General features: G+C 31.3%; 1 long non-coding RNA gene across 3 annotated transcripts; it reads right to left on the bottom strand.

Annotated features, from left to right (window-relative positions):
• Positions 1 to 281: 281 nt before the first annotated feature.
• Positions 282 to 2,222, bottom strand: LOC125597609. Of its 3 annotated transcripts, XR_007331844.1 has the most exons (6): positions 1,906 to 2,193; positions 1,741 to 1,809; positions 1,369 to 1,602; positions 1,185 to 1,261; positions 799 to 1,104; positions 282 to 711 (listed from the first exon to the last, which is right to left on the bottom strand). It is a non-coding gene; the product is annotated as an uncharacterized LOC125597609 (long non-coding RNA). The 3 variants fall into 3 exon arrangements; XR_007331846.1 differs by having other exon boundaries at positions 799 to 1,261; positions 2,063 to 2,222; XR_007331845.1 differs by having other exon boundaries at positions 799 to 1,261; positions 1,906 to 2,194.
• Positions 2,223 to 11,963: the final 9,741 nt, after the last annotated feature.

Genomic DNA, 11,963 nt, shown 5'->3' with positions numbered 1-11,963 from the left:
TTTTGTTACAGGATATTATTATTAGCATATTGTTTACAGTTCCATAATCTTAATATATGACTGCTGCTACTGATGTTAAGGACTATGCTTTTGATTTCAAATTGCAAAATTCTTGATCCATTGGTTATAACAAATTTGGTTTAGTGTCCTAAACTTTTGAGAGTTCCAAATTTGGTTTAGTGTCCTAAACTTTTGAGAGTTCCAAAGATGTGGACGTGGACACTCTAGATGCTATAGCTCAATCCCTTTTCTATATTGGGATTATTATCGAGCAGAGTAGCTAACATTAAACTCTCGAGCTTCCAATTGTACTTAAACTCTTAATTTGCACATGATAGTATATATAAGAATAAGATCATCAAGAGTAGAATCGAAGGAGTATAAGCAGCATAAGATTGTGTAGACCTTATAAACACAGCACCCATGTGACCTGAGATAAAGTAACATAGACGACAACGGGCTCACCAAGTTCCTTAAGTGGCACATGCCTTAATTTTTTTTATCAGCACCATTAACATCAGTCGGGAAATCTACGTTGAAGTTTGCATCCTCTTGTCTTCTACTATCAGGAAGAATTGTTCACGTATATGATGGAAGAATGGCTGTTTAGAGTAGATTTCTGACAATATATTTTAGAAACTCTCAGGAGCTAACCTTCTGGTAAGCTTTGACCATAACTTCTCTCACTTCTTTCAAGGGTTTTACTTGATTCTGCAGAGACCAGACCACAGTCATATCATATACATATAGTGATTATTACATAATTATTAAAAATGATATTTACTCATGCAACTGCACCTGTATATCAGTAATAGCATGATTAGCTTGAAGCTGAAAGAAAGAATTGCTGAGAAGATTCTTAATATTACCATTTTCACTCCACAACTGATGTAGAAGCATGTTATTATAGCTCAAATGGAAGACCCTTAAGAATATAAGAAACAAAACAGTCTAGGTCGATCAGTGGGCTAATCATTTTACATCTTATGGATATAATATATACTATCAGATACTTACTAATGAACATAAACAAAAAAAATTATCACTTCCTTTGAGAATCGTAGCAACAATGGGTTCCACCTTCTCATTATCAGGATTATAATACTACACAAACAAATTGAGAGTCATTTTTTCTACAATTTTGATAGAATAAGCAAAACTTGTTTTGGACAGGAAGCTAAAACCTTCGTTCTCAAAAATGAGATGTGGCTTTTAGCCTTGCCTCAATCTTGTTCCACTTTTGAAGAACCCCGCGAGCACCCTGTTAATTTGTATTGAGAAAAGCTATTGAGCCAACCAATCCAAACAAAAGTCAGAGAAAAAGAGTTGCATAAAGAGCAAGAAAGTGTTTGTGAATGTACTATTTACACTTTCTTCGATGATGACAGAGCCTTTTAAGTTCTTTTTTCTCGAGAAAGGGACGGCTCTGCATAAATATCCATGCTTCTGTAGCACAAAGCTGCTTGAAGTGTTTCATGATCATATGGTGAGATATGACGCTAAGCCGAGGGAAACCACATAGCAGCGCAAGCTGGAACACATCAAGTACATTCTCAGTGTTACGCAAACCATGTTGTAAAAGACATCCACAGAGCGTTTCAGCTGACGAACCACGTACGCGTCACGGAGGCAGCAAATTCATCAAAAAAAAAGTCAGCTTTAATCTTTACTAAGAGAATGTTAGAAGAAGTGAAGCAATATTTTGTACTAAGAGTAATGGAAACAAATAAAAACGCATACCACAGATTGATTGAGACTGTATGCAACTTGCCATGTCTTTTGGCTTACTTTTGATATCACAGTCGATCCCTGTTAATTTAAAAACATAAAAGAGACAAATTTAGTTTGTATTCGGTTAATTAAAGAGAACTACCCAACGAATAAGTTTTATAAGTAGGGCTTTACAATAGTATTTGCACGAATTTTTAAAGACGAAGATAGCAATAGGAATTTGAAGAGGTATTCTAGAGGCTGTACGAACTTGAATAAGGGATAAAGAAGGTGGGTTAAGCTGAAATTAAGATATGAATAAATAAAGGATTGGATGATTGAGAGTAAATACTTAATAGTTATAACTTCAACGAAACAGAGAGTTGCAGAAATCAATCGGCAACACCATGGAGAAGTGGAAGAGGCAAAACGATATCGACGGTCATTGGGTGAAGAAAGAGAGTTGGGCTTATGGCTACAACAAAATATTAACAGGCCATACTCAGCCCGTGTAAATTTTATGCTACGTAAAGGAACGTATATGTGGCAAATAAAAGCTTTTTCATTGGCCTGAATAAAAAATCTGACGTGGCACGCTGTATGCTCTGCATATTCGACTTTTAGTAGTGTTAGATTATTATCCTTATTATTAATGGACATATCTTTCAGAATAAAACAAGTCGTTTAACCAAGGCTGTGTTAATCCCCACGCCCTCAAAAGCTTCAAAAGAAAACTTTCTAATATCTGAATAAGCCTCTTCTTGCTCAGTGCAAAACGTGTCATATCTACGTAGGATGTGAGCTACTTTACATTTTATTGATGATATTAAATTAGGGAACGATAGATACAAATTAAATGGGCAAGTTATGAAATCGTGGAAGCTGTGGAGATAAAAAAAAGTAGTCTCCATTGAGATAGTTCATGAAGATGCAATTGTGAGTACACTACAATCTTATTTTTGATGATTTCTATATTTAGTTTATGTAAGATTATCTAACTTTTTCAACTGTACGAAACAAGTATACATGCATCCATTGATGAGGATTTGATACAAATATACGAAAGAAAGGTGTCCTCTGAGGGTGTTGCTTTTTTATAAGCAATTTTACACTTGTGAATTATGCAATAGAGTATATGACAAATCTTTTTCCGTACAAGTTGACGTTTTATCGAACAACAAACATTATTCCTTGTGATGATTTTTCAGAGATTCATTCTGGGATCTTCGAGAATGATGTTTAGATTGGTTAGCAACTTTTTAATTGGTATATGTATATTAACAAAGACGAATAGTTAAATTTCTTTGGCAGAATTTATTACTTATTTTTTTAAATATATACATCTTTTCTGGTTAAGATGTTGTTGGTCAGATTGTTCATGTTGGTGCTCTCACTGAAATTTATGCTAAAGAGAAACAAACTAACAAACTCAATGTTATTCTTCGGGATGAATCGTAAGTGCCTTGATGAATTCATATTTCAGTTTTTTATTAATGTCTTCATTCTATTAATTTGATTTGGTTTGTTTGTCTCTTTTTGTAGTGCTTCAAATTTGACTTGCACTCTTTGGGGTGATTATGGGAAACATGTTATACACTGTCTTTAAGAAAACAACAACTCAATTGTTGTTTGTGTTGTGCGTTTCGCATGTGTTACCGAGTACAATTGTATTTTTTAATATGCTTTCCCAAGAATTATTCTCCTAAAATACTTACTCAGATCTATACTATTGTTTTGCTATACTTTGTAAACCATGTTTCTTTTTCTGATTAAAGGAGTTCATGGTATTTCTAATGTGTTTAATGCAACACAATTGATATTCGATCCTCCTGGTCCTCACTTTGATGATTTTTGATCAAAGTAAGTTTATATACAAAAATATACATTAGTTATAAAATTCTTTAATTACCATGTTTAAAAAAAATGGTTCTCAGGTTTCCAAGAGATGACATTGGTCTCTCACGACATGATGGTTTGTTTGGATCTACTGTTTCTTGGCATGTTATTTACTGTTGTGTAGATACTCTTTTCTTGTCTACTATATGAAAAAAATGTTTACTCTTAGTTCTTTTTAATTTAGATTGGTTTTTCATACGGTTTGATACTTAATGTTTTGTCATAACATAACCTTTCTTGCTGTTAGAAGAACATTTTCTATTTTACTATTAGTTCCTTCCTTGCCGTTTTGTCTAATGTATTATAATTTGCAGCATCTCCAATGGAACACTATTTTTTTCTCTATATTTTACATTAACAAAGAGTAATTTTATTATAGAGTTGGATTTTCTCTAATAGTTTATTATATAATAGAGTTATACTATAATAGAGTGAAATATAGAGAAAAAAAATAGTGTTCCATTATAGATGGTCTTAGCGTAATTTATAAAGAACAACGCAACACCCTATAATGTTGGTATAGCATTTGTTTCTCTAAATTAATTATTATTTTTTAAATTTTTAGCTTTTTAACGCTATGACGTTCCGGTTGATACGATTGGTAGAGAACTCCAAGCGTCTGGTAATACTCAAAACATTATTTTAGTTTTTTTTTTTTTGTAACTGATATCGATGGATCCTGTGTTAGATGTTTCTTTTGTACTTTCATGGCTTTGCATTTATCTAAACATCAATAATAAAATCCATGCTTTAATAAAAGGAGTCTTTAATATGACCATAAAACATGTATATATTCAATCATGGATGTGTTGTTTTGCATAGACAATAATATTTAATTTTATAAGAATAAAAAACATTTTTTTTTGAGAAAAAGAAAATGATATAGACCAAATACCACAAGAAGATGACTTCATAATACTTTGTCATTTACAAACGCCTCGATATACAATTAATTACTAGATCATGATCCGCGCTTTACAAGCGCAAATTATTTTATGATGAAAATTTTCACTAATAATTAATAAATATTTTGTTAATTTGTAAGAATTTGTTTATTTGAATTTTTTTTTGTATTTAAATCAATGCTTTTAAATTTGACCCGAATCCGCAGTCAAATCGGTTAATCCGGTGATTCGATGATTCAATTTAGGTTTTAAAAATATCCATATTTATTAAAATCACTATATCCGAGACTAACCAATTGAACCGATGGATGCCCGATATGTTAACATATCCAATTTGATTTAAATTGCTATAGTTTCATAATTTGTCACCTTATAATCCAAATTTTAAAGTTTATTGTTTTACAATTTTATTAAATTATGACATTTCTACAAAATTTTGATAGAGAAAAAAATAGATATAATTAACAACTATAAATGTCTTGATCATATTACTCCATTTTATATAACTTAATTAATTTTATTATAATTGTTTTGTGTAATTTTTCTTGTTAATCATTTATATTATAATATCTTTAAATTTTTTGTTAACAATTAGTATTAAGCATTTTTCTTTAGATAACATATATTTTGAACATTTTTTTATAATTATTTTTGTTATTATAGTTATTGTACACTGTATAATGTTTATATATTTATTTTTTATGTAATGGCTATTATTGAATTGTTATCTTACTTAAATAAATGATAGAACCATTATGTAGTAAATATAAATAAAATAATATGTTAATTTAATTGATTTATCATTCATTGAAATGTTTTGTAGTATTTAAACATGTAAAAGTAAGTTTTATTTATTTTCGTTTTTTATAAATTTTTTGAATATCTTTTTAATTATTTAATTTATTTAAATATTTGGTTATTAAAAAGATAAGTTCTATTTGGACATAAGATTAATTATAGTGTTGTTTGGGAAAATGAATAGTAGTATAAAGAAATGACTATATTGTTTGGAAACATTGATAGTAGTATAAGGAAAAAAAATATTAGTGATTTAATGTAAGTTTAACTATAAAGTAGACAGATGTATTTAATTTAAAAACTTATAAAATAAATGTTAGGTCCAACACAATGTTTCTGTTTTAATAATATAGATTGTTTGGTTTCTTAGTATTGTATACTTTCTCGATTACATGATCAAAATTTTTATCATTATGTTCTTTAAATTGAAAATGCACGGCAAATATTTTCAAAATGATTGTGCCCGCGTCAAACACGGGCTGGACACCTAGTTGTGTATTATATTCGTTGTTTAGCTAACAGCTGTACTTGATATATTAAAATATTTGAAACAACCACTTTTTTTTTTGACATCTAAGTTTTATTAGAGGGACATAGCCCATAAAGGGACAAAGCCCAGAACAGAAAAAAATGACGAAAAGCCTAAACAAATAGGCCAACTTTACAAAACTCTTTGGACCGTAAATCCAGAAGAGAAAAACCGTTGAGGAGGAAAGCTTGACTTGTCATCCACCACGTGGACGATTGCCCGACAATCAATGAAACACGCGTCAAGGCGAGGAGCCCCTTCTTCCCTCAAAAGCCAGAGAGGCGATACGACGGAGCTCCGAAACCGCGAAGACGAACTAGTGAATCGTCTACTGTAAACAGAACAGCCGTCACAACCGAAGAACCTAAACTGACAGATTGAAGCTTCGGAAGAGAATATTCAAACGCCTACAATCGATTCAACAAATCTGAGATTCCTACATGAACAAGTAGACACCTTTAATGAAAAGAGTAAGCTTTTTGGTGAAGCGGCCCAACTCGAAGAGAAGAAAGGTTCAGAGAGTCAGATCGAGAGGCAGATGAGCAGAGAAAACGAGAAGCAACGATCGAAGCATAACTGGAAAAAGCCCCGGGATGGAGCCTGCAAAAACGGCACTGTGAAAGTCGCCGTAACCCAGAGTCAAAAGCCGGCGAAGCAAGTACTTTGAAAGCCACTGCTTCCAAGAGTTAAAGGCCCCACGAACGGGGAGAAAAGCCGGAAAAGGACCGGCGATCTAGATATTAAACAGAAGAGTTTCATCTCTCATCTTTCTCTGTGAAAGATTTAGATAGGGAACATAGAGAAGAGAGAGAGAAAACTTCAGGCGACAGAAAACAACCACTGGATATACTGAAGGGGATCAACAATTTCTCTCCTACTGTATTTACCTAAACTTTGTTAAAATGCCTATTTCATTTCCGACTACAATTATTTCAAATAAATGATCTGAACTATAAAATTCAAACCGAAATCAACTTTGACCAAAATGATATTGGTCAAACCATTTATAAATATAAAAAAAATACAACTTAAAACCCGAAAAACTATATAAATACCCAAAACCTAAGAATATAACCAAACCCCAAGAAAACTATAAATAACTAAAAACTTAAAAATATATTTGAAACCCCGAATACTCAAAAAAAATATATATTCAAATAAAGATGGATCGTAAAACAATCCTTCAACTAAAAATTCTATGAAACCCTTAACTTTAATTTTGTTAATGTATGTCATCCTCCGTCAACAATACTGTAACGGAGGGTGACAAACGTTAAAGGAAATAAAATTGAAGATTTCTTTTTTTAAACTTTTAGTTGAGGAGTTGTATTACGATCCATATTATAGTTGATGAGTTGTATTACTAAAACTGAATGTTTTAAAACTTTTACTACCACTTATGTATTGTTTAAAAATCTTATAATTGACTTATAAGCCTATAAAATTAATTTATAAAATTCTTATACATTACTTTATCATTTTTATAACCAATATATAAAGCTCTATAAATATTTTAATATTCTTAAAAATAACTAATAAGTATTAACAATGATTTTATAAGCTTTTAGAATTCATGCTACTTGTTAAGGTAAAATAATGCAAAATTATTCATGATACTACGGGAACATATATAAAGTAAGACAATTAAACAAGAAGAGTAAGTCCAATAAATAGTTTTTTTATCAAAATATATCCAAAACCTCAAATATACAAGAAACCCCAGGAAATAAAAACCTAAGATTTTTAAATATATTGTGATACCAAAATAAGTAATAAATTAGATTATTCGTGTATTTGATCGAGTAAAATAGACATATGTGAACCTAGGTCATGTACTCTCGGTATTTTGGACATTGTTTATGTTCTGGTTCCTAACAGAAAACTGATCCTATCCTGAAATTATAAAAATTATATATGTTCGTTTCAGATATAGTATTGTTTTTGATATATTTTGTTATGCTGAATGTTTATAGCTTATCACGGATTTTTTGGGTATATTTTGGTTTTGTGTATATTTTAATGTTTACGAGCTATCCAAATTTGTCACGTATTTTAGGATATTTTTTTTCGTGTTTTGAATTATCCGAATGTTTTTATATATTTATAGATGGTTCATGGTTGACTAACATTATTTCGGTCAAAGCTGATTTTTGCTTAAATTTGATAGTCCAAGTAGTTTATTTGAAATAATTGTTAATCTGAGATAAAATAAGCACAATAACAAAGTTTAGATAAGAAAACACGCGACAGAAATTGTTGCGGTTGGTTTGTATGATGGATGCTTTTAAGACTGCATTCTGAAATCTATATCACGCATACAGTGAATTCATTAGCTAGTAACGACAGAAATGATCCTATAATTCACTGGCTGGCAGCCTGGCATAATAAATCTTCATTAATTTTAGCAAAAAAGAAAGAAAAATAAAACTATTTTATACTATTAACTCCACCTGTAATCCCGTAGATATGAATAGAGTTTTTTAGCAATTAAATTAACTTGGTAAATGCAAATTATAGAAAATCGAACCCATTACTTTTCTTCTATCTATGGCTTCATTAACCACTAGCCTAATTAAAGATTTTTACCTATAGTATTATTTCATCAGAAAGTTTAGGGATGATCCACGTTACATTAACTGCAAATAACATAAATTAACATAAGATGAATGTTACTGAATCCGCTGGATAATCACAGAGTTAAACAAGATACTGAATCTAGGCGAAAACTATGAAAACATATCAATACAATATATATTTTTTAAAAATCAAATTATAACGCTCAGCTAATGGGCCACTCACACCCGTTCTCTCGGCCCGTGGATCCTATCCCATCTGACGTTCGGTCCGTTAATTTTTTCTAAGGTTCTAGAGTCTTGTTTACTAACCCTGCAATCACCAACTGACATTTCTCCGTATTTTGGCCTCACTCACACGGTATCGCAATCACTTTCCGATAGGTCACCCATCCTTCCACTACTCCAGTTCAAGTATGCTTAATTCTAGAGTTCTAAACGGATATATGACAAAAAAGATAAGTCAACTTTGATAACATAGATAGTCAAATCAATTTTCTTAAGCCTTTCCATATATCACAATTCGGTATGTTACACAAATTTTATCAACTATTCAGCCCCCACAGCCACCACTACTGCAACCATCGTCGCCACCACAACCAAAATCACAAAATGTTGCTGAAGTAGAAGCCGCTAACCGGGGCTTCTAGCTCTAGTGGTAAAGGGCTTACAGCTGTGAGTACCGCCACCTGGGTCCGAATCCCGGCCACTGGAGAATTAACATTTCGGCATCGCCAGGGACACAAGACCGACACGTGGCAACACATGACTAGTCTGGATCACTTATGCGAGGCCAGGATACCTCTGTATAATTCAAAAAAAAAAGAAGTAGAAGCCGCTGTCATAACAGCGAAACCGCCATCATCTCCCTTAACCTGAAGCTCTCCCAAATTTTTAGGCGTCTTGTTGACCAAACTATCATCTACGGATTATGGAGCGACTGGAACAACATGCTTCACAAGCGGTTTTTAGGAGAACCTACCGTAAAGTGCACGACACCTCATTAGCAAAGGCCCAAAAGAATCAAAAAGCTCTTGATGATATTGTTTGTTTGGTTTTTAGTTTTTGGATTTTGGTTTTTGGTTTTTAGTTTTTAGTTTTTGGATTTCAGATTTTGGTTTTTGGTTTTTGATTTTACAGTAGATTTTAGTTTTTTGAAAAACATGATTGGTAATTTTAGATTTTGGTTTTTGGTTTTTGTTTACAAAATAATGAAATGAAATTATTTCAATAGTAAAGTATTTATTCTGGAAATAATACATATAATATCATTACCAAAACACATATAAGCTTATTAAAAAAAACAGCAAAAACAAATATAATTTTACGTTTAAACATAAAATTTAAAATTTAATTATGTGTTTAAACATAAGTTATATATACTTTGCTTTATAATTTTACTATATATATTGATTATTTATGTTTGAAATTGAAATAAAAATTAGAAAAAAAAATTATTACTATGAAAACTACAAATAATACAAAATATTACTTAAAAATACATTTATTTATTTAATAAATTTATTTTAAAAGAGAAACTAATACAAACTAAATAGATGAACCACAATTCATATATATATATATATATATATGAAAATACATAATTACAGTTCAAAATTGTCAATACATAATTAAAAGCAAACAATAGCTATATTTTAAAAATATTCTATAATTCGAATATTAATTACAAATTATTAATAATTAGATAATTTAAAGATATTAAATAAAATTTAAATGTATTTTTATAAGTTTGGGAAACCGTATAAAATTATATAGCTATTTAAATTCTTAAATTTAAATTTTATTATCTGTTAGTTTTTTCAAAATTTGATTAATGATTTTTGGTCTGATATTTTTTTTAAAAAATAGAAGTTTATTTCTTTAAAAAATAAAAATTACTAAAAAAATATTTATGTCATGGATTTTAATAAATAGTAGCAATAGTAAGCAAATGAATCTTAATAAACTTTATTTGTTCATAATGATTATCATTTTTGTTGTTTTGTTACATTAAAGCATAAACATAATGAATTTTTTTAAAAAAAATTGTAAACTAGCGTAAGATGAAAAAACTATGAAAAGATGGCTTTTGGTTTTTATGTTAAGAAATCAGTTATTTGCAAAACGTTTTTATGGGCATTCGGGGTCCCAATCGGGTTTCGGTTTTATCCATTCGGGTTTCGGTTTTATCCATTCGGGTTTATCAAAATCAACCCCATTCGGGTTATATAAAAGTTCGGTTCGGGACCGGTTCGGATTCTATCGGGTTCGGGTCGGGGTTAGTAAATCTTCAAAGAACCGGTATAACCCATTGTACTTTCGGGTTCAGGTCCCAATCGGTACTTCGGTTTAAAAATACCTGATTTGTACCTATTTTGTAACTAAAACATAAATGAAATCGGTTCTTCGGATTTAAAATACATGATTTGTACATATTTTAATAGCCAAAACATAAGTAAAATCGATTCAAAAATAAGAAAAAACATCAAACATGATTATTCAAAATCAAGCGAAAGATAAACATAGTTAGTGATAGAAAGAAAACCATATAGATGAAATCATAAAACAAAAAATAAGTTCTCATGAAATGAGAAACATTATTCAATAAAAACAAAACCAAAATCTAAAAACTTCAGGCATCAACCGCCACATTCCACCATCAACCTTCAGGTAACAGATAATTATTTTAGAAGTTCAATAATATCTTAAAGTATTTTGGATACATATTAAGAATTAAGATCGTATTTGGTAGAAGTTATTTTTTGTGATTTTAAATGTTTCGGGTTCTATCGGATATCCATTTAGGTCCGGGTTCGGTTCGGATAATACCCATAACCTAAAATACCAAAAAACAAGATCCATTAGGTATTTATGTCGGGTTCGGATTCATTTTTATCGGATCGGGTTCGGTTCAGATTTTCGGGTTCGGTTTATTTGCCCAGCCCTAGCAAAAACTAGGTTCCCTATATTTTAGAGAATCTATTATTTCAAAATATTGATTGGATGCAAAATAGTTTTTGGAAAAACAAAAACCAAAAACTAATCCAAAAACCACAAACAATCAACCTCTGATAGTGTTGCTTGTTACCATAATTTTTTAAAAAACTTTTTTGAAAGAAAACCTCGATGTTTTTTTTTACTGAAGAAAACCGCAATCTATCTATCTATAATAATAAGGAGAGTTTTTTCTCCCACCTCCTGCAGCCACGTCCTTTTTGGGGATGGGCATATGTCGCCACGTGTCGGCGCTTAATTGGTTACGTTTTTTTTGTTTTTTCCCCTTATTCGGTATCTCTATTTCACTGGTCTCCTCTCTCCTCTCTGCCATGCCGGATCTCTCTCTCTCTCTCTCTCTCTCTCTCTCGATCTATCCCGTGCCTCGCTCTAGAGAAGGCGAGAGACACCACCGGTATCCTCTCTCCTCTCTGCCATGCCGGATCTCTCTCTCTCACATGCCTCGCTCTAGAGAAGGCGAGAGCCACCACCGGTCCCTCTCTCCTCTCGCCATGCCGGATCTCTCTCTCTCTTCCCGGGCCTGGCTCTGTCACGGTT

This window comes from Brassica napus, unplaced genomic scaffold (assembly GCF_020379485.1).
Source record: "Brassica napus cultivar Da-Ae unplaced genomic scaffold, Da-Ae ScsIHWf_1506;HRSCAF=2102, whole genome shotgun sequence".
Lineage (NCBI taxonomy): Eukaryota > Viridiplantae > Streptophyta > Magnoliopsida > Brassicales > Brassicaceae > Brassica > Brassica napus.
Note: the sequence above shows the minus strand (reverse complement) of the source record. Positions and strands in the feature narration are given on the sequence as shown.